Source organism: Sphaeramia orbicularis, chromosome 6, assembly GCF_902148855.1.
Source record: "Sphaeramia orbicularis chromosome 6, fSphaOr1.1, whole genome shotgun sequence".
Taxonomy (NCBI): Eukaryota; Metazoa; Chordata; class Actinopteri; order Kurtiformes; family Apogonidae; genus Sphaeramia; species Sphaeramia orbicularis.
In genome coordinates, this window is record NC_043962.1 from 28,427,673 (window position 1) to 28,455,603 (window position 27,931).

Sequence of the window (27,931 nt, forward strand, 5' to 3'; positions counted from 1 at the left end):
TTTCTTCAATTTCTTGTTCATTTTAATGTTTTTAATGGTAGAACTAAGGGTACATTTGTTTGGACAAATATAATGATAACAAAAATAGCTCATAAGAATTTAATTTCAGAGCTGATATCTAGCCATTTTTTTATGGTTTTCTTGATAATAACCAAAATCACTTCAGTTCTTACATCATTAATTATGGCATTGTACTGACAAAAACAGTGCTTTTAGGCATTCTGTGTTTTCTTTTGTCTGTTTTAGTCACATGATACACACAGGAGTTAGTACTGGATTGCATAACTGTTGTTTTTGATGACTTTTGATGGTCTAATAATTTTTTCCACTACTGTATGTCATACCACTCAATGTATTTGCTGTAACAATTGTAGTATAGTTGTTTTATTTAATATATTTTTGTGCCCCATGTTACTTTATGTCCTGTAACCCTTGTTAGAATAAAGTGGGTTCAGAAAACAAACGAATGAATGACTTTGTTACATATATGCTTAAAGTATCTTCCTTATTAAGAAACTATACAGTATATTATCATAAACTGTATTTCTGCTGTGAAGCTTCAGTTTCCCTGTAACTTTATCTTAAAACTTAAGACGTCTTATCTCATCTTGGACGCTAATTTATTGTGAAATGAAGTAATGAAAATGAACACTGGTATTTACCTCATTCAAAGGTGTCGAGACTGGTATGCCTCGAAAGAATGTCAAGTATGAGCTCTTTAAAAAACACGTATAATGCACGGATTATACCAGCTTGAATAGTCTTTCCCCCCAATTTGTTCAGAGGACAAAGGGCAGAGATGCACATTCCTGAGAGCAGCACTGGAGAAACATTCCATCCACTGTTTGTAATTGTTCACAGCTGTAAGCTCAGTCTGCTTCCTATTTGTCACATTCACGGGTCAAGTGTTACCATATTTTTCATAATCACTCAGAAAATAAAAGTAAAGCTCCAGAAGAGAAGAGTGTTTATGCAGAGTTACCGCAGTAGGTGAAGCGGTACAGCTGCGATGAGACTCCCTCTACCTCTGCTACTTGTTCATCTCCTACGCTATGTTATTGTGAGGATGTACCCGCCATTTATCTATTTGAGCAGAGGACTGTAAATAAAACCTTGTCAAGTGTTTTTGGAGGATTTTCCTGCCATCTCACAGCATGAAGTTGTTATTTTATTGTGTGTGAAAGGTGTCTTCTCCTGTCAGCTTCACCTTGGTGAGACTCAAGTGTCCAGGTGTTGGAGTGAAATCTTTGAAAAATGCTGATTTGACCCTTTGCAATAACTCAGCTGTACTTCCACACAGCATACCATGTGTCCTCAGAAGTTAAATCCTTTCAGGACATCAGATTTTGCGGTAGAAGTGTCTGCAAATGGAAAGTTGCATGCACAATTAGAGGAAAATGAGGAAAATCACATACAGAGTCTTCTCAGATTTAAGGGTTTCCCAGCTGGAGCTGCATTATTAAAAATAGGTGTTATGATTAGGTATGCATGTGCTACTTTTATGGCAGTTCCCAAATGATATTTTCTCTCCATTTAATCTTTCTTAACTCATAAAGACCCAGTGCTACTTTTGTGGCGGTTCGCTAATGAATTTTTCTTCTATATTTACCCTTTCTTAAGTGATTTATCACCATTTATTATAATATCATCCTCTATTTTTTAATTTTGTTTTTATTCTTATTCTTTTTTTTTTTTTTTTTTTTTTTTTTTTTAGTTTAGTTTATTTCGAATATCCTTCTCAGACCCAGAAAAGTACAAGTTTGGGCTTTTTTTTTTTACATTAAATAATTGCCCGTATTGGAAACGGCACGATGCAACAGTTTTTTCCAGATGCATTTTTTTAATTTTTAGAGAATTTCCTTTGCAGTGGATAACATTTTTTTTCTCAATAAGGCTGTGAAACTCTTGTCCCTTACAGAGGACAAAAATGCATTGCTGGGTCTCAGGAGAATGTGCAACAAGACAAAGTAATCTTACTTAGTCCTTAGAAATAAAACATGTCAAGAAGTCATGGTAAAAAAAAAAACAACAAAATTTTGCGTTTCTTCCATAAAAATCTGGTCTTTTTCTATGTTTAATTCTCTCATCATGTAGATTTTCATAAAAGCTTAGAGTAAGTTCAAAGGTTACTATATCAGAAACAGACAAGTGACTTTTTCAGCAAAATATATCAAACTAAGTGTGTCTATCTACTGTCATTGATCAAACTCCATGTGTTTTACTGGTGAATCAATGTTGTAGAAGATGACGGTGTTTCCATGGTGACTACAGAGCCTTACATGTATTGACAGAATTAGAGTCAACAGGTATTAAACATTTTACATCAGTAGATAGCTTTATTCTGTGGTGGATGTTTGGGTCTTTATTGGTTAAGTGATTTATCACCATTTATCATATCATAGTTTATTAGTTTATTATATCGTGGACAATCTCAATTAATTAACTGCATCAATACAGTAAAAAGAACATCTTTAGCCATATGGCTAGTATCCTGCTATAGTCCCGGCCTGATGACAATAGGCACCCAAATAAACAATACATTACAGCACATTAATTAAAAAGAGAGAGTTAGGACAGCTAAGAGACAAGGTAAATCAATAAAGAAAAAAAAAGAGCAGTGAAGCATCAGTACAATCATACAGACACAGCACATATAATCCAAACATACAGAAGCAGCCCATACAATATATCACACAATACATCAGCACGTAATCAAATATGGACAGACAGCATCCATATATTCCATACATTCTCTGTATTTTGCATTTTTCTGTGTAAATTGTCTGTTTTCCTGATCATGTAGCCTAGATGTTCATAAAAGCTGAGAGGACATTCAAAGGTTATTGTATCAGAACAGACAAAACTAATGAAAAAGTGTCTTTTTCCCCACAAAGATATCAGTAACTGAACATAAAACAAGCATCTCCATCCACACATATAGGTTTTACTGGTGAATCTATGTTGAAGAAGATGATGATGTTTCCACGTTCACTACAGAGCCTCTGAACGTCCAAATGGCTCATATCTGATGACCGTGAAAAGACGACAAATGGAATTTTATCTGAATTATTAAGATGTATTGATAGGAGTAGTGGATCAATAGTTATTCAGCTTTTCAGATCAGTAGATGCTTTTGGTTGCCAGCAGCTGTTTGGGTCTTTAAGGGTTAAATGTGTGTATGTGTAGCCTAAATCATCCACAGTATGTAGAATATCTCCTTGTGCTGACAGTCAGGTTCACTGTTCATGATCAGTCTCTAACAAAGCGTGCATCCTACAGACAGTTCTCTAACACCATGTGGCTGCTTTTTAATTAGTCGCACCAACTCGTTCCAAATGAGATCAAAAACAACAAGCGTGCATATGCTTTATTTATTAGCACCAAATCCTGTTTTTAATACCCAATGCTTCAGAAAGCAAACAACAAACACGACAGATTCATGCTAAGGATCTGACATCAGTCGGAGCAGAAAACCTCAGTCATCTCATCCAAGTAAATCACTTTGCCCAACCCACGAAATTATAGTTTCTAAGCTTGCGGGCAGGGGAATGTGACTGACGGTTTTTCTTGTGGACCTTGGGTATGTTTTCAGGAACCGCAGACATAAAAGGGATCTGCTGTCAGTAGAGGGTGCTGTAACTCCTGAAGTCTCTCTTTAGAAAAACACTGAACTCTCTTGTACCATGATACCATTTGAGAACATTTCAAAGTACATTTACATCTGGGAGTGTGTGATGATGCATTTAGATTTAATATTTATAGCTTTACTTGTACCTCCTCTGTCATGTGCCTCCTTTTCAAAGTGTTTTTATTAATATCAGTGATGAGAAATGGTTTCAATAGACAATAGATGTCAAATCCAAACAATGTGATGGTCGTTGCAACACTTTATGGTGTTTTGTTGTTTGCAATAAACATTTGTGTGTCTGCGACGATCATCTTCTCTGAATTAGGCTCCCTGAATTAAACACAGATTGACACAATGGACTGTCTGGGTGATTTTTTTTTTTTTTTTTGAGCTGTGGTTTGACTATTTTAATGCATTACTGAGTGTGATGTTTGTGAATATAAATATGTGTATGCGTCTGAGTGAGTGCGTGCAGGCATGCATGCGTGTGTGCTCTCGCTGTGATGAGCTGTATGCTAATGCACTGCTGTGGTTTTGCAGCATTCCCCCTCCTCTGCTGGTCTGAAGTGAAACAGCTGCCCCGGCTGCTTTACCTCCAGCTGCTTCCAAATTGTCCCGCCATTAAGCTATTATATGTTTACAACCACAGCACCGAGCCGGCCCACTAGGTGCTAGAAGTCCTGATGATCCTCCTCTGCTGTAATGGATCATTATCCTGGTTTCTGATTACACTGCTTGTGCCACGCTGTAATTGGCTGCACACTATCTTAATGCTGTAAAGGTATCACACACAATACAGTCCTGATGACCCAGATATGTCACTTTGTCGAGGTTGAAAAGAGACGTTGTCTGTGACTGAATTATACTCTGGTTTTATACAACATTATTGAATCACACTGAAATGAAAATAATGCTACTGCTACTATAAGGTTTTTGGTCTGTGAAAAGGCTTCAGAAGTACTAACTCTTGTTTCCCCCTCCTTTCAGTCTGGAGATGTGGGAAGAGTGTCCACTCACAAGGAGACAAACACGAACATATTGATCTTATTTGGACAGGCTTTTGTCTGGGACACATCCAAACCCAAACAGCCAGAGGAAGGACCACAACAGGGTGTAAGTAATTCACTTGCAGTGCAGACACACTCTGCATAGGTTACGAACAGAGCAAAGCCACTTGTTTGATTCAAACTGTGTGTTTTTGTCTTTATTCAGCATGTAATGATTTATTCAACTGATGGACTCTCACATATTTCTCTCCAGCTCACTTTTAAGATGCGGTTATGGTGCTATTTTAACAAACTCCAACTACATTACATGCAAGTCAGCTCCATGATACATGCCAGAGAGGTGTTTCTTTGTCAAGAATCCAGTCCAAAAAGTCCATCTGGTTTATGTTATGACAACACTGCTTTAAGACGCAGCTTGTATACAACTCACCCAGTTAGCAGATTTCAAGAATTGGAGTCATGCACTGCACTGCATGGTTCTCATTAACTGTGAATACAAAGTAATACTGTATACGGTTTATTCCACATACAGCTATTTACAGTAACTGGTCTGTTTACTGACATGAGCTCATACAAGAGAAGAACAGCAGATTTTATCTTTTACCACCAAGTGAAATCTTACTGCCATCATTGTTTGGGACCGAAATACATTTGTTGCTTTTTATACAATCACCTAAGAGATGAATCTTATACTGTTACTGTAAGCACAGTGGCAGTTTCTGGGGAAGATGAACTGAACGGGCCAAGTTAATCCAGTATCAGTTAGACTCTAATTAAAATCCACAAGGGTTTAGCCCCATGACACCATGTAGGTGCTTGACACATTCCAGAGAAATCAATTAACTTGTATATTGTTATAATTTTGATGTGAGGATGGCACTAAATCAAAGTTAATGGAGTGTTTCCAATAGAGAAGGTTCATCCTCTGGAGACAATAATGTATTCAGTAAATTCAATTTGATTTTTTTAAAACCTTAACCCATAAAGACCCAGCGCTACTTTTATGTCAGTTCCCAAATTAAGTTCTCTAACGTTTCTTAAGTGATTTATCACCATTTATGTATAATATTATCCTCTGTATTTTGTATTTAATCAGTATAAATCAGACGTTTTCTTGTATTTAATGTACCGATAATGTAGATGTTCATTAAAGCTCAGATTCAAGTTGAAGGTTATTATATCAAAAGCAGAGAAAACTGAAGAAAAAAGTGACTTTTTCAGTCAAATATATCATTAACTGAATATAAACCAATTATTTCTATCCACTGTCAGTGATCCAGCTCCATGGGTTTTACTGGTGAATCAATGTTGCAGAAGATGATAGTGTTTCCACGGTAAGTACAGAGCCTCTGAAGGTCCAAATGGGTCATATCTGATGACCGTGAACAGATGACAAATGGCATTTTATCTGAAATTATTAAGATGTATTGATAGGATTAGTTGATCAATAGTTATTTAGCTTTTCTGATGACCATGAACAACAGTTATTTAACTTTTTATATCAGTCAATTATTTTGGTTGCCAGTGGATGTTTGGGTCTTAATGTATTAATACCTGTTGATCCTCTAATCCTATTGATACATGTAAATAATTGGTGTAAAATACAGTTCATCATCTTTTGTGGTCATCAGATATGACCCATTTGGACGTTCAGAGGCTCCGTGGTGAACATAGAAACACCGTCATCTTGTACAACATAGATTCACCAGTAAAACCCATGGAGTTTGATCAACGACAGTGGATGGAAACACTTGTTTTTATGTTCAGTTAATGATAGATTTTACTGAAAAAGTCCATTTTTCCTCCAGTTTCTCACTTTTTAATATAATAACCCTCAACTTTAATCTGAGCTTGTATGGACATCAATCATGATCAGTAAATTAAATGTAGAAAAATATCTGATTTTCACTTAAGAATGCAAAATAGTGACCATACTATTAGAATAAATGGTGATAAATCACTTACGAAGAGTTAAAAATAGAGAAAAAAATCATTTTGGAACAGCCATAAAAGTAGCACTGGGTATTTATGAGTTAAACAGTTTAGAGCAATAGATGTTTTTTTTTTAATTTTATTTTGAACTCTTAGCCCCATTTTTGTGATTATACATGTGGTTTTCTTTAGTTATGTCTGCAAAAGGTGTAATCATACAGTACCTGAAACAGTCGAGTTACAATACAATCATAGGTCACATATTGGCAAAAATTCCTCCAACTTTTGACAAATTTCCAACAAATAGAGAGAATACATGTTTGGATTACTCTGTGGAAGGATTTCAAAGCAACAGGTCCCTCTGTTTATCTGCCATCTGTTTAGAATAAGGCAACAAAACACACCAACCCAATCACAGAGCCAAGTTTACGCTCAGCTGGTTGTAGACAGATAACATCAGATATGCATCACCGCAGCTGTATGGCTTATTGGCTGATTTGGTTTTGACTGGATTCCTATCTTTAACTGCATCAAATAAGCACTCACTGGGATTAAAGTAAGTGTGTTATAACTCAAGAAGTCAGCTGACGCTTTGATAAATGATCAAAATGTAAAAAGGCGTTACAGCTCCTATGTTATCACCCTTTGTTTTCAGCGACGGTTTTCCTTAAAATGCTTTGTTCTGCTTTTGTTTCTCCTCCACATTTAAAAGAAAATATCACAAAATTACATCAAATGCATGCACAGGTCCAATTTTTTTTACCGTATATCTCTGCATTTGTTCATTTGTTGTCTGTTTTCTTTCAATACCTGAGCCAATTAGATATAGAGTCAAAGAAGTAAAACCATGAGCTTAGTTACGGCACAGCAGTAATGCACTAGTTTTATTTATAGCGAATGATTGCTTAGTCTGTATTGCACCTATGAGCCCTCATGTCTAGAGGGAAAAAAATATCCAACTACACAGATTACATATTATTATATTAGTACTGAAGTACGGCCTGATTATTGTAGCCTGATATAAAACCCCTGCTGCTTGGATAATTAACTGAGCAACAGCCTCATCACTGGATTCAACTAAAATATATGTATTATGTGTAATTTTATATCATGTCTGAGCTCACTGACAGCAACAGACCCCTAGTGTGTTACAACATGTTATAAAAAGTAAATCTACTATTGATTAAACTACATTTCATCCATAATTTAAAGCCCTTTTTAATAAGGTTCAGTAATATATGTTTAATGATCCCATGACATCAATTCAGAGTCCCAAAGCGGCTCCAATCCTCTAGTGATAACAGCGATTCAGTCATATTAGCGGTTCGTTGATACATCACTAAACTGGTTTCTTACTGGAATATACCGACAGTTACACAGTAGAACGTTTGACTAACGTGTGTTTGTACAAAATCGAAAGGTCATCAAGCATATGAAGTATCATCGTCGTGTTCTGTTAGTCACTCGCGGTTTTTTTGCACTCATGCGGTTCGCTCACAGGCATGACTCACTGTTTGCAGGAAAGCTCTCTTTATGATTGCCTCCTCCTTTTCCCAGGTGTCTTATTGAAAGAGGATCAACATGCTCGGGGCAAATCGCATTTAGTGCTCTGCTGTAGGATGTGATTGGTGATAGATCAGGCTGTATTAGGTAACAAAGACTTGAATTAACTCGCTGTCAAATCAATAGTGCCTGTGCTCTCTGCCTCACTCCTTTGTGTGTATGTGAATGTGAATGTATGTGTGGATTTTTCTTATATGTGATGTAATGAACAGGCTAATATACGTGTTATTACCTCCGCCAAGGAGGTTATGTTTTTGCCAGGGTTTGTTTGTTTGTCTGTTTGTCTGTCTGTTAGTGTGCAACATAACTCAAAAAGTTATGGACAGATTTTGATGAAATTTTCAGGGTTTGTTGGAAATGGGATAAGGAAGAAGTGATTAACTTCTGGGGGTGATCCGGAAGAAATCCTGGATTCTGGATCACTTTGAAATTTTCGTTAACATTGTGGTAAATGGGGCCAAAATTTTCGTTTCCCAGTATCTCGCTTAATTATTGACCAAAACTCATGAAATTTCACTCAGGAATTGACAATGGGGTCCTCTATCACATTTCAAAGGCTGATCCAGATCTGATCCAGAAGGCGGATTTTATCTCAATTTATATAAAAAATGGGGGTGCCCTTACTTTTTGGCCTACTGTGCCTTTAATATTAAAGGTAGAAATTTCTGACAAGCGCCATCGTGTAGCTCAGTCAGTTCCGCATCAGGAGTATGCCACCGGATTTCATGTAGCTTTAATACTTAAGGAGCTAGATCCAGAAGAAAACCGCCATTACGAGAAATGTGATTTTCGTGAATAACTACTGAACTAATAAGGATATAATTATGAATCCAGTTGCTAATGGTATGTTTTCATGGTCAAGGAATCTTAAAATATAGGTAAAATAAATATGGGACTAATATTTATGGTGGAAATCACAGTATGGGGGAATTGTGCAAATCTCATGCAATTTGACTCAGGGATTTACAATGGGGTGTTCTATCAAATGGCAAAGACTGATCCGGATCTTTCAAAAAGTTATGGACAGATTTAGATGAAAATTTCAGGAAATATTGATACTGGCACAAGGAACAAATGATTAAATTTTGGTGGTGATCGGGGGGGGGGGCACTGATCTGCCTTGGCGGAGGTCTGCGCTCTCAGAGTGCTTTTCTAGTTATTAATATGTATTTATTAAGAACATGAGCCACATTATTGTATAACACTGAATAAGCCTTTTTTGGTAGAGTCATAACCACATGTGTTGCAGTAGGGATGTATATACATATTCTCTTTATCTTCTTTATTGTTTAACGTAACATGTAAATCAACTGACATTTAGGTCATATAATATTAATTTTCTTCTGTGTCTACATATAAAGATTGTCACTATTTAAGATTTGCATGTGCACATGTACACATATGTAAAGTTCATGTTTAAGTCTGTTTTGTGATTGGAGTTACATCTATATAAACATTAACTTAGTACATTTTAAGCTAATGATAGCTAATGTTGCTGCTGTAGAGGAGCAGAAGAGAAACAACAAAGACCTTGAGGGAGAAAGTTAAAAGCTGGGTTTCCATTACCCTCAGAAATGCGCAGTAGCACAATTGTTAAGATATTGGGTTATGCAATTCCTAAAACATGTTCGGTGATGTATTTTGGATTGTATTATTGGTAATAATGTAAGAAAAAATTATAGATATTTGTTTAAAATACTATTAGCAGCCTATAAAAAGACTATTACCAAAAAACGGTGCAGATTAGAACCACCTACAACTAACGACTGGATACAAACTGTGAATGGAATATGTGAGATGGAGATTCTGACCCACAGACTGAGGACTCAAGAAGAACAGTGTTATGATAAATGGAAGAAATGGACAATTTTCACGTCAATGTCACACTACTAAAAACAATTGTTAGTCACAAGGTTTATTTTAGTCGATGTATCCCATATGTCCCCCATGTTTGTCTTGTTTTGTAATGTACATAAAATAAACAATTAAGTAAAAAAAAAGAAAAAAAAAAAGAAATGCGCAATAGAAAACTGGTAATGGAAACACAGAAATGTCACAAAAACTGTCAAAAATTGCAAAAAGGCTTTTATGCTCTCATGAGGCAGTTTTTGAGACGTTTCGATATAAAAGTCTTGCGCAAAAGTGTAATGGAAACACATTTTGCACATTTTCACCAGTCACGGGCATGACAACTCCAGTGCCACGAGAGGTTCAATAACATAACAGTTCATTAAATGTTACCCGGGTCATTTGGAAATTCTGGATCCACAACTCGTTGGTGAATTCTGTACAATTCTCTCCCAGAAATCCTTTATGCGTAGTAGCTGCCATACATTAGGTCTTTGCCTTGGGACGATCAGGAGCACCTGTAAAGTGAAATTGTGAGGTACACGTGGACAAATGCATGATTTTCAATGAAAACAAGTCAAAATACAGAGGATAATTTTATAATAAATGGTGATAAATCATTTAAGAAGGATTAAATCTACAGGAAAATTAATTTGGGAACTGACACGAAAGTAACGCTGGGTCTTTATGGGTTAATAAAATCCAAACAAATCCAAACAAATTTAATAATTAAATGACAAAATTTGTGTATTCTTCATGTCATAAAATTTGTCTCCTCCACTGTTCTTCTGGCTCAGATGTTTTCTCTCTCTTGCAAACCAGGACCTGATTGAGACGAGAGAACTAATGCCCTGTCCACATCAACACTGGTATTTTACTGAACAAATATTTTCTTCTTACATTTCTTATCACCTCTGACCGGATGGAACGATTACACTGAGTGTCAGTTACAATTAAATATGTCATATTGTCACAACCATTTCATGAGAAGAGGTAACAATATATTATTTCCAACTTTGTGGGTAAGTCTAAGTCACAGGTGTCAAACATCCGGCCCGGGGGCCAAATCCAACCCACCAAAGGGTTCAATCCGGCCCCTGGGAGGAATTTGTGAAAAGCAAAAATTACACTGAAGATATTAACAGTCAAGGATGTTAAAATCATTTGAGGTCAATACAATCTAAAAATGATCAGACCAGTAAAATACTATCATAATAACCTATAAATTATGAAAACTGCATTTTTTTCTCTTTGTTTTAGTGTATAAAAAACTTACATTACACAAAAATATTTACATTTACAGACTAGCTTTTATTTAAAAACATGTGAATAACCTAAAATCTCTTAAGAGAAGTATGTGGAATTTCAACAATATTCTGCCTGTTATTAAATGTTTTGTGTATCTGTAGATCCACTGTGATCTGTAAGTTATGATGCACATGTATAAATGATAAACTAAGGCATAATATTGTTAAAATTACACTTATTTTTCTTAAGAATTTTCAGGTTGTTCATATTTGTTCATGTTTTGTTCAAGTACAATTCATAGATGTAAACATTTTCATTGCAGAATTTTACTTTTTTGACTCAAAAGTTCTTATCTTATTATTTATATTATTTTACTGGTCCGGCCCACTTTCTATCATATTAGGCTGAATGTGGCCCCTGAACTAAAGTGAGTTTGACACCCCTGGTCTAAGTAATTCACTTACCAACACTCCCACCCTGACTCATTAGAAAGGTGAATTTAACTGCAAAAACATGTGATAAAAATGTCAAAGTCATAATGTATTTTTTTATGTTTGTATGTTGGAGAAACACCAGATGTGTCTTCTGGGTCTGGAACTGAAAACATTTAGGCATCTCTGGTCTAGACATCTGTCGGATTAGCCTGCACATCAAAATATGATGCTAGCTGCATCCGCTCTATTGAAATGTGATGCAGTGAAGTGTCAGTATGTGACGGTGAAACTGTGTATGAATCCTTTAGAATAGATGCTGAGGCTCATATCATGAATGTAGCTTAGTAATGGAGCTAATTCATTTTTCATTTCTGGTTGATTTTTTTTAAGGATTCATTGTATATATTCATTGTGAGATACAGTACTGTCATTTCTTTGTGTTTCTTCCTCCCTTTTTTTCTTTATCTGACAGATCCTGAGTGTGTTTCTGCCTTTTTTTTTGCTGCTGTGCGCCTGCTTTGTTAACCTGTGAATAAGGCTGCACTGTTAAGGTCAGAAAAGACTTAACCTGCTTATTTGTGTCAGAGCCAACAGCCTGTTTTGGTGAGAACACTAATCTGAAGCTGTCAGAGCATTTCTGTCGTGCTCACAAATGTACATGACCTCTTTTCCAGGGGGACTTTACTGTTTTTGATTTGGGGGTCCATCCAGATTAAATATGTGTCTTTCAAAAGTCCAAAGCATTTTTTTTTTTTTTTTTCCAACAAATACTCTAAATAATAATTGAATGTCATAGCTTTGCTTTTCCCGAGGAGATTAACAAAAGTGGTCAAGGACATTTGGCAGGGATTTACAATGGGCATCACAAAGCATGAAACTGCACCTCACTAGTCTGACAGCCTCTCTAAAGCATGAGAGCATGTCGCCTTAAAGCCAGTCAGCATTTACACGGGCCAAAAGCAAACTAATGAAATTAGACACATAAACCTGACCACTCCCGAACTTTTGTTGAGTCCAAGCAAATTTCAGGAGTTTGAGCCAGGTCAGCTAATTTAGAACATTTTTGCACTGAATATTATTAAAATCTGGGCACATTTGAGAGTATCAGAAGCGAATTAAATGCTTAAAAACAAGGCTTGGAGCAAAATAAATACTCTGCATATTGTGATGTTCAGTTGTACACTGTAAAAAATGACTGTAGGATTAACACCAAAAAGTTGTAAAATTGCAACATAAAAAACTGTAAGTGACAATACAATGCAAAGTTGTTTATTTGAAAAATTTTTTGTGTTAACGATTAAATCAAATGTAGCTGTAGTTTTTACAGCAAGAGTATGTGAACAAAACCAGATTTGTATGTAGAAATGATGTATTTCTATTGTTTTTCCAAAATAAAACGATAAATTGAAAAACAATGTGGTGCCGTTTAAATTGCAAGACCATAATGTTGAAATAACGGCGTATTTGCTTCTTTTTTTTTTTTTTTTTAATAAAAAAGTTATAAAAAAGTAAACATTTAACAATTTAACATTTTAAACTTGTAAATTAATGGGTTGGTAGAGTTGGTAGAGTGGGTCGTCCAATAACCAAAGGGTTGGTAGTTCGAATCCTGGCTCCGACTGTCCATATGTTAAAGTGTCTATGGAAGACACTGAACCCTGAATTGCTCCCAGTTGGACCTGGTGGATTTGGAAAATGCTTTGGACACCATGAAGGTGTAGAAAATGTGCTAAATAAGTGCAGTCCATTTACCAGTTAAATCCAAAGTTAAATCTACATGTTTAAAATGTTAAATCTACATGTTTAAAATGTTAAATCTACATGTTTAAAATGTTAAATCTACATGTTACTCCGTAAATATCTTTACAGTTGGATGTGTTTTTTACAGTATTGTTCTGGTAACCACAGCTGCCAGTTTTTTCTGTAAAAACAACAGAATTTTTTTTTACAGTTTATCTACAAGAATACATTCACTGCGCTGTGTGAAAAGGATAGAATGTGATGAACTTCATGTGGAGTAGTTACCACATGAGAAATGAACAACCCGACTTTGCAGCAGATTTTTTTCTAATGCGTAAAAAATGTAAAAGAGAAAGCTTGATCCATCTGTGCTGATCTCACTTGGATGAGAGCTCAGTCCACATTCAGGTCATCCGGGCCAGACAGGCTGATTTCACACAGCTGTTAGCTCAGGTGTGCCTGGATCGGCCCCAGAACTCCTATTTTCTCCTCCTGAACAAAACTGAGCCCTTTCAACCACAGCCTTGATTTCATTTTCTCTCTTCTCTGCACTGCAGGTCAAGAAGAAAAATGAGAATGAGCACAAATGAGCTGTAGAAAAGTGTATAATGCATAAAACATAACCTTTTTCCAACACTTGTCTCTATCCTTCTATCGACCATAAAAAAGACAGATTTGTATATTACTTGCTTTTAAATAAGGGCGCAGATGACGTTTAAGTGATTTTCAGTTGAGAGGTTTTTCTATTCATGAGGCAGATATTCAACTGCAGTGCAACATTTATTACTCAGCAAATCGTAAAACAGTAATAGATGTAGTACCATTAGAAATGAGCTCTTCTTCCATGCTTAACTAAGCTAGAATAAAAGGTTTTCTATTAAAATGTAAAAACTCCTTAATGACAAAGTCTGTATTCCATCTTGAAGTAATTAATTGTCTCATAATACGAAGATTTGGCAGACATTTTTGTACTCCTTGGAGGTCGGTTTGACATTTTACTCTCATTTCAGTTTGACAACCCTCTCATACACCAATCCAATCTAATACATGAGGAGAATATTAAGCCGTTAGAGCAGCAAGTGTCGTATGATGTGGGATACATTCCTTTTTGTGCAAAAGCCAGTGACTTCAGATGAGGGGGAAAAAGAATACATATCCATTTATCACTTCAAACTACCACGTACCGAAGCGTCAGCAGCTCGACACTGGAGAAGGACTTGAGGAGATTAAAGCAGAGGCTGAGACACAGGGAGGAGGGCAGGTTTCCAAGGAAACAAGCTGTGCAAGGGACATGGACTTTTGTGATGGTGGCATGTCAGCGCTGAGAGGATGCTCCAACAGATGCCCACTCGATTAGGAAAATATAGAACAAGTAAAATCTGTGGGTTTGGAAACTAGAGCTAGCACAAACAAAATCCATGTCTCATAGCCTTCCATGATATTATTCTGAGAGCAGACTATGTGAGAACACTCCTTCACTGTTCAGAACTTTTTCATTTACTGCTTTTAGCACAAATATTAGTAGTTTCAACTCCTTACAAAACAAAACATGGTCCATTCTTAAGACTTAATTTGATGGGACATATTAGTTATTTTTCTGTTGCACACTTCCACACTTTACATACGCATTAAGACTGATATTAAGATAAAAATGTATGGAATTGTAAGGGATGAAAAAGAGATTGGAGTGTCATGATGTTTCAGGCAGAGCCTTCGATACAACAGAGTTGTGACACTTCCATAGACTCCAGTTGTAAAAAAAATGGCAGACAAAGTATGTTCCTACTTCTGAGTTATAGAGGGGCCTATTGTTCCAACACTGAGTGTAACAGTGTTGGAACACATTCATTTCTATTGCAGTAGATGTAGCAACTCAACAGTTAAGGTAATAAGATCATCTTTCAAATTATCAAGTGTATTTCCTGTATTAGCGGACATTTATGTTGTAAACTCTGTAATCTTTGACATGTGTTAGCATTTAGTATATATAGTATAGTATAGTATGGTATGGTATGGTATAGTATAGTATAGTATAGTATAGAATAATTTAGTATAGTATAGCATAGTATAGCATAGTATAGTGTATAGTATAGCATAGCATAGAATAGTATAGTATAGAATAGAATACTATAGAATAGTATAGTATATTATAGTATAGTATAGCATAGAATAGCATAGTATAAAATAGTATAGCATAGCATAGAATAGTATAGTATAGAATAGAATACTATAGAATAGTAGAGTATAAAATAGTATAGCATAGCATAGAATAGTATAGTATAGAATAGAGTAGTATAGTATAAAATAGTATAGCATAGAATAGTATAGTATAGTATAGTATAGAATAGTATAGTATAGCATAGCATAGCACAGTATAGTATAAAATAGTATGGCATAGAATAGTATAGTATAGTATAGCATAGTATAGAATAATATAGTATAGCATAGAATAGCATAGTATAGAATAGTATAGCATAGCATAGAATAGTATAGTATAGAATACTATAGAATAGTATAGTATAGAATAGTATGTTATAGTATAGTATAGTATAGCATAGTATAAAATAGTATAGCATAGAATAGTATAGAATACTATAGAATAGTATAGTATAGAATAGTATAGTATAGAATAATATAGTATAGTATCGCATAGTATAGAATAGTATAGTATAGTATAATATAGTATAGAGTAGTATAGTACAGTATAGTACAGTATAGTATAGTATAATATAGTATAGTATAGTATAGTATAGAGTAGTATAGTACAGTATAGTACAGTATAGTATAGTATAGTATAGAGTAGTATAGTACAGTATAGTATAGTATAGAGTAGTATAGTATAGTATAGTATTTGCTGTGTTTTACGACTGGGGTTCAGGTCCAAATGTCCTTGCCTTTTGTTATTTCCACTTCAGTTCATTGACATGCTCCTCAAGCTAACTTCCTGTCATTTAGTCCCTGAGCAGATGACAGACAGCATTAAGATAGTGACGTTATTAGAGATCCGTCCTACAGTGATTAATGCAGACTCAGAGAAGTGAACAGGATGGCTGTGAACGCAAAGCAGAGTGCAGCCTGTGTGGGTTTTAACACTGTCCACAGATGCAGACGCTGTGAAGGTCTGACATGTGTGTGGTATTTATGACTCCTTTCAGGCTAGACAGCCTACGTTGACTTGCACTATGCATTATTTAAAACTCTGACAGAGTGTGTTTTCAAGTCCTTCCAACTTTTTTTTTCCCTCTCTTTTTTTCCCTCCAGCTTTCCCGTTTGTGTTCAACCGGGTGCCAGAATGTGGCCGCGTGCTGGAATACATCTAGAAATGGTGGGAAAGCGGAGGGACGCTGTGTGTGGCGAAGGCCTGCGCTCGGACTCACTGGTGCGACGTGAAGTAATGGTTTACTAGAGTTTAGCTGACGCCTTTTTGTATCACCCACAAACTACAGCGCGACTCTAGATGAGATCCCCTCTGCCTTAGATCACTCGGCAAGCCACGCTGAGACGCAAGAACCGGTGGAAATAAAATGATCTCGCCACCTAAATCTGTTTTTGTCTGTCTGATGCAATCTTCTAGTAGAAAAAGCAAAAGTTACGAGTACTGCCTGGCTTGATTGGATAGGAAACAGCCTCATCCCTCATGATTAACCCCCGAGTTCACAACATGAGAGAAGAGAAAGAAGAATAAAACACTCCTGATCTGTAATCCCTCTCATTCCCTCCAAAAATCTGCTATTCCGGGAGTGTGCTATCGTTCTTTGTCAGACACTGTACTCAAGCGGATTTTTCTTTCAGGAAAAATATCACCTTTTACCTGATGTCTGTCACTGCATCTGGGGAATAGCAGCGCAGGGATAGAATGTTCTGTGTCTGAGGATTTATTTTTTAACTGAAGGTGTCCCCTGCTTCCAGCATGTGCAAAATATATTCAGCTGTTCTTTTATGCTTCCAATACAGTTCCACTCTGCCTTGAACAAAAACATGGGCTCTCTTCAGAAAGCCATTTTAGTCAAGTGTCTTACGTCTTGCTTTGAGGCAGTGAGTCTTATTGCCTTGTGTCCCTCAGTAGCGAGAAACAAATCAATCATGGGTTTATTTCTGTAATTTCGGGTTTAGTCCACTTAAGGAACAACTCCGTCTGAGCACCAGAGAGCAATTGGCAGTGTGGCAGTCCCATGTTTAGTTATTGATTTTGTGCTTCATGTTGTTGGCTGTGGTATTTTTAAACCTTCTTAGGATGAAGTAAAATCACTGCCTCCCTCCGTCTGCTTCTGCCTCTGCCGGGGACAGAAATGAAGTAGGCGATAGACTGCTTTAACGGCGTCTCCTTGGAGAGATTAGAAAGTGTAATGAGTCTGGGCGGTGAGTTCAAAACCCTCTGCAGATACACTCATGTTGAACCCCATCTAAGAAGAAGAAGAAAAAAAAAAATCAAGATAAAGATAAAAGATTTAGCCTAACATCTTCAGCATTTATCCCAATATCAGAAAAACATCCAGGCTGTGCCGACATGTGGACTGGAGCTGCTTTTTTCAGCGCTTCAACGTGCAACTTTTTAATATGAGCGTCAGAAATGTTAGTTTTGATTCCTATTCAAATAAACACTTTTAAGTGGTTCTGTAGTACAAGTATTCCAAACTCTGAACAGCGGCGCAGTAATGTCCCAAAAACCACCAGCCAATCACTGCTATGCAGCCACAGACTGTATCACTCACTGAATAAAGTATACAGCCGATTGTTTGTGTAACAGATCGTAGTAAACATCTGTACTATGGGATCATTATGGTACTTCATCTTCCAACTAAAACTCTGTGAAGGTTGTTTTGAAAGATATAAAACTGTCTTATAATCGTCACATGCTGCATTAACTGATAGATTAGATTAGATTAGATTAGATTGGATTAGGTTAGGTTAGATACAATTTTATTGATCCTTTGGGCAAAGTTCTCAGGAAATTGAGGTTCCAAAAGCAGCACAAACACCAAATATACACACAAGAAAATAGAAAAACAATAACTACAAGAATCAGTAGTGAAAAATTGCAATTGCACATTGAAAAGTACAAGTAGAAACAAGTAGTAAAGTAGTAAATAATAATAAAAACTTGTGCTGTCAAATGATTAAAATTTTTAATCAGATTAATCACATGATTGCTGTGGATTAATTTCGATTAATCGCAATTAAATATTCATTTTTAATCTATATTATTCAGGTTTCATTTTGCATGAGCAAATAGACTCAAGAAAGAAGGGACTATATATTCACTTAACGTGTTTATTAAACATCTTCAACAGTTTCAACAAAACGACATGAAACAGCTGTTCCATCTTGGGTTTTTTGTCCTCATATTTCCATCCAGAGGGCCAACGTGCTGCTTAGTGTCTTTCATCTTTATGGGTTGGTTCTGCTGCCTGTCACTACTGGATCAAAACCCCATTTGTTCATGCACAACGCTAACTCTGCTTGGACAAACTGAATGAAATGAGTTGCCAGAGACGTTCAGAACCATTCCTTACTGCAGTTGAGTTAATTGCATTAAAATGTTTAATCAGATTAATCATGATGATGGATTAATCCACGTTAATGCATTAATTTTGACAGCAATAATAATATTAATAATAATAAATATTATCATAATAATAGTAATAATAATAGTGATAATAATGATAATAATAATGATAATAATAACCCTAACCCTCATAATAAAAATAAGCAGAATAATAATAAGCAGCTCTGTTATCTTAACTCAGTTTTTAGACTAAATACAGCTTCGATAAAACTACAACTCACCTCTGTTTTCTGTACTGTTTCTGTTGTCAATAACTGCACTAAAGATCTGTTTGGAATTGTCCAAACAAAGTCAGAACAGTCACAGTTTCATCTGAACCACAGATTAACAAACAGTGAGGATAGTAAAGATGATAACATCACATATTAACTTTACACCTTCACAAACTTCGTGATCAAACTCACCTGTGAAGAAAAAAATGCCTCGATTTCAGCATCAAACTCCACTCTTTTCTTTTAGGGCTGTGTCCAATGGTGAGAACAACCACATTGCTTCAAGCTTTTATCACTTGGTCACTTTCTTTGCCTGTAAAAGTTGTTTCCTAGTGCTTCTCATGCCATCTGGTCACTTTCTAACACTTTGGTCAAAGACCTGCTGCACAGACCAGCACAATGACTCCGGTTAATCTATCAGTGTTAGTCAGTTCACTTCATAGCTCTATAATCCTATGGGCTCTATGCACAGCCCCACTACTTCCTGAACTTAAGGCAGCTCCTTTATTTCCTGTTTTTCATTATTGGACACACTGATTAATCCAGGTGTGTCTGACCACAGTAGTCCCAACAAGAAGCAGCAGACACACTTGGATTAATCAGTGTGTCCAATAATGAAAAACAGGAAATAAAGGAGCTGCCTTAGTTCAGGAAGTAGTGGGGCTGTGCATAGAGCCCATATATTGGTATCTTTGACATAACTTCAGAGCTCTGTATTCTAAATACTTGATAATCATTTTAGGTGATTTTATAATATTTGAGCCAGTAAATACTACATATACCACCTTTAAATTAGGCAACAAAACAGAATAGTCCTAAAAACGTAAACCAAAACAGGACTACATTATTCATACTAAAGCCTTAGATTCAGATGCATCCTAACACTGGATTACTATTTTGTATTTAATTACTTCAGGCTGTTACAAGTAACTAGTCCCCAATAAAATAAACTGGACCATGTGAAAGACGGCTCACAGCCTCTTGTTGGTGTTTTACTTTATGTGCCACCTGGTTAAACGCAGTCGGAAATCTGCTCAACGCTTTATACACCATAAAGCAGAGGGAAGAGGCTGTTCTCGCAGCTCTAATGAAGCATGCCGATTTGCCCACAATGGCAGATGGAACAAGGGAACGAATGATGGTATCCTCCCAAATGAAGCAAAACGGGATAATGTTGATGAGCAGGGTTTATGAGGTGTTAATTCTGACAAACACCAAGGGCCAAAACATCACAGTGAAAGCAGATCAATGGTGGTCTGATGTGTTCACAGGATTTGTCTGGCTGAACTATAACCTTTCTAATGGTGGAGAGTGTAACGATCCCCACTGACCCTGGAAATAAATGATCAGAAGGAGTACTCAGGAGTGCACTGAGGACATTTCCGGGCTTGCGAGGTTTTTGTGCTAATTTGGCAATTATGTTCCAAAGCTTAAAGGAAACTCTTAATTGAGTTCAGGCTGCAAGTACAAACACTTGTGTCATCAGTGAAGCAATGCTAATCTCAGGGAGTAGAGTTCACAGTTCTTGAAGAAAACAACAAACAACAGTTGTAAGACACTGACAGTGACTCGTCTCACTGTCGCTATGTACTGAGGGTCTGCAGAGTCTACACAGATTTGACTCTCAGGTAAAAACAGCATCATCCCCAGCTCACTACACAGAGATCCTGGAAAAAAGGTGAGAATCCACCGATTTCCACAGCCAAGCAAAAAGAGTAAAAGAGGTGAGACAGACTAGACTTTTTGGCTAAAATTTGCTTAGAGGTCTTATTTATGTCTTTATGGATAAGAAATAAATATAAGTGAATCCCCAAAGGAACTTTGTGTTGGTAAATGACAGTTATGCAAATTTACAGGATTTCTGTTCTGTTGCAACATGTTGATGGTCATATGAACTATGTTTTCAGGTCAAAAATGTCCAATTTCATCACAATTAATGCTATATTTTCATGTCACAAGTGGCCAAGTTATATTTTAACTGAATTTACCTGAAAAACACATATTCTATTCTTTTAGATTCCCCATTTTTTCTTACAAGATTATGTACTACAGGGTGGGGAAGCAAAATTTACAATGAACATTTAGTAGTTTTTTCTCAGCAGGCACTACATCAATTGTTTTGAAACCAAACATATACGGATGTCATAATCATACCTAACACTATTATCCATACCTTTTCAGAAACGTTTGCCCATATGAGTAATCAGGAAAGCAAACGTCAAAGAGTGTGTGATTTGCTGAATGCACTCGTCACACCAAAGGAGATTTCAAAAATAGTTGGAGTGTCCATAAAGACTGTTTATAATGGAAAGAAGAGAATGACTATGAGCAAAACTATTAGGAGAAAGTCTGGAAGATACTATTAAAGAAGAATGGGAGAAGTTGTCACCCGAATATTTGAGGAACACTTGTGCAAGTTTCAGGAAGTGTGTGAAGGCAGTTATTGAGAAAGAAGGAGGACACATAGAATAAAAACATTTTCTATTATGTAAATTTTCTTGTGGCAAATAAATTCTCATGACTTTCAATAAACTAATTGGTCATACACTGTCTTTCAATCCCTGCCTCAAAATATTGTAAATTTTGCTTCCCCACCCTGTACATATCATGTTTTATTTTTACAGGTTCAATATGGAGTATGGTGCTGATCCATCCTGCTTATGTTACGCCAATACATACATGAAGCATGTCACACGTCACTTTTTAAATCAACAGTTTTCTAATAATAAGCATTCTTATAAAGAAATAACAATTCTATATAGTTATTTACTCTTTAGTATGATGATAAACTATACAATAAATAATTATGATACTAGTTTTTGCACAGGGATCATTTCTGGAAACGGTGACATGGCTGCCGAGCATCAGTATGATGGGATCCACAACAACCATGTCACATCCGTCCACTGCCACATTTTGTGTTTTTGTGTCAGCTGTTATTATTTTAGATCCACAATACTAACATTTATGAATAAGAGGAAAATTAACAATAGTAAGTATATAAGTTTATTCCTAATAAAGTACTGGTACTGACCAGATCATCATGGGTAATGTCACGTCCGTCCACCAGCAAAAGTTTTCACATACACGTGCTATTCAAAATCCAATATTTATGAAAATATAGCTTCCACTGTCAAATAATATCAGTAGTCTGTGCACAAATGGATTAGCATTATTTCAACACAGTTCTATGCATTTCTTCCAACTTTTGTTTTTTTGACAAAAATGGCCACTCATTTTACCCCCTAAGTAAATTTTAGCCATTTTACACACCGGACCTGTGTTCTGGAATCAAAGGGGTGGTGACGCAGCCCAGTGTATAATGTGACGTATAACTTGTGCCTCGGAAATACCCTGAGCACAGCGGCGTTGCTAACCTCTCCAAAGTTGGCCCGTGTTTCACCGTTCCACAAATGTTAGCGTTGATAGAGTCCTCCGTCCGAAATGACAACAGCTTGCAGATCTCGGCATCTCCCCACTTCGACATCTTTCTGGTCATGTTGATTTGTTTGTTTACTGTACACGGCCCATGCTCATTTTGCATCCCCCTGGTGCGGGGGTCGTACACACAATATGCCATCAAAACGTCACGCCTTGATTGCGGAACGAGGTGTTCCTTTTACATACTGTTCCGGAATCATGGCTCTGTTACTACCTCCAGAGGCATTACAAAGCTGCAATAAAGGTGGGACTAAATGATCCCACCATTTCTTTACACAAATGTCGTTTCGGAATAAAGATGAAATATTCCTGTTACAGAAATATTGTATAAAAGGGGCTAATGATTTACTCACAGTAACCTCAGGTCTATATTTTTTGTGTCAGGCATCTCTAGAAATGCCAAAATTTATGTTATACTGTATTTTACACTCACCACCATCCTCCTTCCTAGTAGCAGGCGCACTTAATAAAGTGGCCACAGAATCTATATGTTGCTGCTGTTGCCAGTCAGCTCTAAGGTTCAGTGTGTTGCGCGCTCAGAGACGCTCTTCTGAATACCTCAGTTGTAACAAGTGATTATGTGTGAGTTACTGTTGCCTGGCAATCGGCTCAAACCAGACTGGACATCCTCCTTTGATCTGTGCTATCAACATGTTCTCATCTAGAGAACCGGATATTTGGTCTTTTTCTGACCATTCTCTGTAAATGCTGGTTTGTGAACAACAGTTTCTGAAATACTCGCTTCACCTTCAGGAATGGCTTGAACTTCAGCAGATTACCTCGACCAGTGTGATGGTCTGAGTACGAAAACTGAACCCACATGCAAGACCCAGAGACAGACGTAAAAGTTCACAGTGTTTATTAAACACGCAGTTAACTGACAATTCTCTGATTGTGATATTGAATAGAATCTTGAGAACACAGAGTCCTGGGTTCTTCTCAGGATTAGTGAACCGGACCGAAGATGAAAACCCACAGTCCGGGCCGGTAAAACGCGTCGGGAGTCCGACTAGGGGAAAGCAGAGGGAAGTCAGTAGCAGAACCAGGTCATACACGGGCAGGCAGACGGAAAGGCAAAAGGACATGGAGGACAGGCTAGCTCATGTTCCGTTAAACGGGCAAATAGGTCGAACACACGTTGAGGCAACAGCAGCTGAGGCACAGACAGGGGTGGGGCGAAAGGCAGAGGTCTTGAAAAACAATCCGAGTCAAAAACAGGCAGACAGACAAACAGGATCCAAAAACGCTGGTAAGTAACACACTAGGCGATACAAACTGGCACAGGACAGGGGAAAACACAGGGTTTAAATACACAAGAGGGAGGGAAGACAATGAGACACAGGTGGAACAAATCAGGGTGGGGACAGGTAATCACACACAGGTGGAAATGATTAGGGAAAGGAAGCAAAGACACCAGACATGACACATGAGGAGAACTTAACAAAATAAAACAGGAAGTGACAGACAAAACACACAAGACAGACAAAACCAGACTAACGTCTGGTGGCAGATGTGACAACCAGGTCTACATGCATTCATGCACTGTGTTGCTTCCATATTATTGGCCTATCTAATAATCTAATATTTGCAGAACTGTGCAAATGATAAGACGTAGTGAATATATATTAGTTTGATATTACTATCACACAGCCAGACTTATCTCCACTTTGTTATTACTGAGTCAGGGTTCTGGGATCATCCACTATCACTCTGGAAAAGGAGGAAAAAACTCTCTAGGCTATAGTTTCCATTTCTCCAAACAAACACAGTGACAAGATACAGTGACAGTACAGCCTTGTTTTGGTGGGAGATTGTGGAGAAACTTTTGGTATTAAAATGTCTGAATCCCTGCAAAAGAAAATGGCAAGGCAGACTCAAAAATAGTAACATGTCACCCAGTAGCAGGATTATTCCAGCAAAGTGTGAGCCAGGCTACAGATTATATTATATCATATTATACGTACAAATCATACATTATTGTGTTAATAATCTTCTTGGCGTTTCCAAATGAATTATTTAACTGTGACTGTGAATTCAAGCTAAATTGTATAGACATTTGCAATGCTGCCGTGTAACTTAATATGAAAAAGCATTTCTTTTCAATAGTGTGGTATTGTTATTGTATTACAACACCGCCATGAATTGTTTCCATCTGCAGCCTCATGGTGATGACAAACATAAATCAATTTGGCTTCTTTTTAACTGAGAATAATAGCAATTTTAACAAAGCAAAACCCTAAAGTCTAACAATGAAGGAGGGACTGTCCACGGACAAAATATCACAGCATTGTGAATGTTTTCTTTTCTCTTTCATTACAGTAAAAGTACTGTTTGGGACGGTGGTCAGTAGTCACTAAGATCTTTCCTGGCAGCAATCATAGCACATTTAGCAACAAAGCAGTGACCTTGAAACAAGGTGGGGCTGTGTATTCTGAGCTCCGAACAATTTGTCTCTCCAATTTCTCTGCAATTCCTGCAGTCCATCACTGTCATAAGCTCATTATTGATCAGAGACTGATGCGTCTCATGTTCACAGTTAGTTGTCTTCTGCTGTATCCTCATCACTCTTGTGTGAGCTTTGCACAGTGATATGTAACTGTAAAATAAAACAAGGTCTTGAAGAATGATTTCCTGTAACAATAACAACATTAGTCATCATATTGAGCGCGCTCGACTAAAAGTTCAAATATCTTTACTTATGGGAGGAAGGGAGGAAGAATTCAATCATTTTATTTAATAGCGGTAGTTCAATAAAACATTTTAAATCAATGATCAGCGCTGAAAGTTTCATTTTGAAGGTGGACGTTCTGGCGGCTGTCTCAGTACAATGGATATCCTGCACATTTTACAGCATTAGCTTCCCTAACGCAGCCTGAAGCACTGCACTGAACAAACAGCAGCAGGAAATTACTCTAAATTGTACCCAGAATGTGAGTATGTGAACAAAATGCCTCGTATGTGCCTCTCAAACCATCCTGCAAATGTCTGAGGACCGCTGCAGAGCATGGAGGAACATCCATCTCATTTAAATAAGTCAGTATTTAGATTTGAGGCTGGGTACACGGAGTGGCTCTGCAGGAGACGCCCCCTGGCATGTTAGTTTTCTGCTGATTGACTCAGCGGGCTCTCATTATCACAAGGAGAACAAGCTGTAAATGTTCTCACAGCTTTTCCTGTTTATTTTCATGTTACATCGTGGTTAGAGAATGTCATTTCACCGCGTGTTATGTTTTTGAGAGGAGTCGTAACCACATTATTTATAGTCTGACATGCTTTATTGAGTTGAATCGTAGAAAAAACCTTAATGTTGGTTTAGTAAAACAGTGAAACTCTTCAAAGCACTGCCCTCTCTACTTCACAGGATGAAAGTCTACACACTGATTTGTCTTCAGGCTACAGTGTAAGACTCAGATATTCTCAATTACGTGGCCGTATCGTGTAGAAGGAGCTAAAGAGGACTGAAGGTAAAGAAAAGCCATAAAATGCATCAAAGACAGACTTTCTCCTCTGTAGCTCCAACAGGAATCAATACAAGAGCTGCTGTTGTAATAAACAGTTAAGCACAGGTGGTAAAATACAGCCGCAGAGACACAAGGATCACCTTCACATCCACTTTTATACATTTATGAGGCAGTAAATTTGTACCATTGTGGCTTTAATGGATGATCACTGGGACAGTATCCTCACCCACTGTACCCCATTTACCCAATACATAATGGGAGGGGGGGGTTATTTATGTGCCAGAATGTTTTTCATGAAATACTGGGTCAAAGACACAGAAACATATCTGTATCCACCTGGACTGAACTAACAGACTAGTTCAGATCCTTCCATTGGATAATTACTGCAGTGATTAATATGTTTTAGCAGCAACAAGTTCCTTCAACCCTAACTGATGCAATGAGTAGTTCTCCAACCATTAGTTTACTAGGAAGCATAAGGACTGAACAATGCCAGGCTTATGTGACAGTGATTCAGGTATCATAAGGCATTTTTCCATCCTGAATTTTAAGGAAAAAATGTAAACATATGAGACATAATAGTGATTAAAATGAGGCTGAAAAGTGATTCACAGTTTTGTCTGAATCATTGGGATGTGATGGAAAAGTCTTTACTGTCCCATCATCACGACAAGACCTTGGTGAATATTAATGCAACTACGGACATAAAAGTATTACATTTATTGTGATATTGCATAAGCACTGTATGGCTTAACCACACTGTAAAAAAATCCTGTTGTTTTTACAGAAAAAAACTGGCAGCTGTGGTTTCCAGAACAATACTGTAAAAAACACAACCAACTGTAAACATATTTATGGAGTAACATGTAGATTTAACATTTTAAAAATGTAGATTTAACACTGGATTTAAATGGTAAATGGACTGCACTTATTTAGCACATTTTCTACACCTTCATAGTGTCCAAATCCACCAGGTCAATTTTAGGGTTCAGTGTCTTCCATGGACACTTTAACATATGGACAGTTGAAGCCAGGATTGGAACCACCAACCCTCTGGTTATTGGACGAGCCGCTCTACCAAACCTACCAACCCATTAATTTACAAATTTAAAATGTTACATTGTTAAATGTTTACTTTTTGATAAATTTTTTATTAAAAAAAAAATCAAATAGGCCGTTATTTCAACATTAAGGTCTTTGCAATTTAAACGGCACCACATTGTTTTTCAATTTACAGTTTTATTTTCTAAAAACAATAGAAATACATCATTTCTACATACAAATCTGGTTTTGTTCACATACTCTTCCTGTAAAAACTACAGCTATATTTGATTCAATCGTTAACACAAAGATCTTTTCAAATAAACAACTTTGCATTGTATTGTCACTTACAGTTTTTTATGTTGCAATTTTACAACTTTTTGGTGTTAATTCTACAGTCATTTTTTACAGTGCAATGCCAGTTTGGACTGTGTCCTGTAATCAAAGTTAAAGGCGATGCATATCATAATTACGTTACTGACTGCAGAACTGTAATTTTTAATCTGCAAATCCACTTAGAAAAGTTATTCATAGTGATACTGATGATACACACTGAAATCTGCACTGAAATAATAAGGATGTAGTAAACCTTGAAATCAAATGAAAATGGTTAATTCATCTTCTGCTAAATTTGATCAGTCTCAGGTCAATATTGTGCCTTAACATTTAAAAGAAATGGCACTTATATATCATTGTCTTCCTAAAATAACTGCCTAATGCCGCGTTTCCACCACATAGTACCAGCTTGACTCGGTACCATTCTGGAGACTGTTTCCATTACAGGATACTACCGACTGTAGAGAACCTGGA

At 36.8% G+C, this 27,931-nt stretch overlaps 1 long non-coding RNA gene across 1 annotated transcript in view; it reads left to right on the plus strand.

Annotated features, from left to right (window-relative positions):
• Positions 1-16,909, plus strand: part of LOC115421113 (uncharacterized) — a 37,261-nt gene extending 20,352 nt beyond the window's left edge. Inside the window, exons 2-3 of the long non-coding RNA XR_003935629.1 lie at positions 4,616-4,741; positions 16,662-16,909. This is a non-coding gene — a long non-coding RNA (uncharacterized LOC115421113). The remainder of the gene's footprint in view (positions 1-4,615; positions 4,742-16,661) is intronic.
• Positions 16,910-27,931: the final 11,022 nt, after the last annotated feature.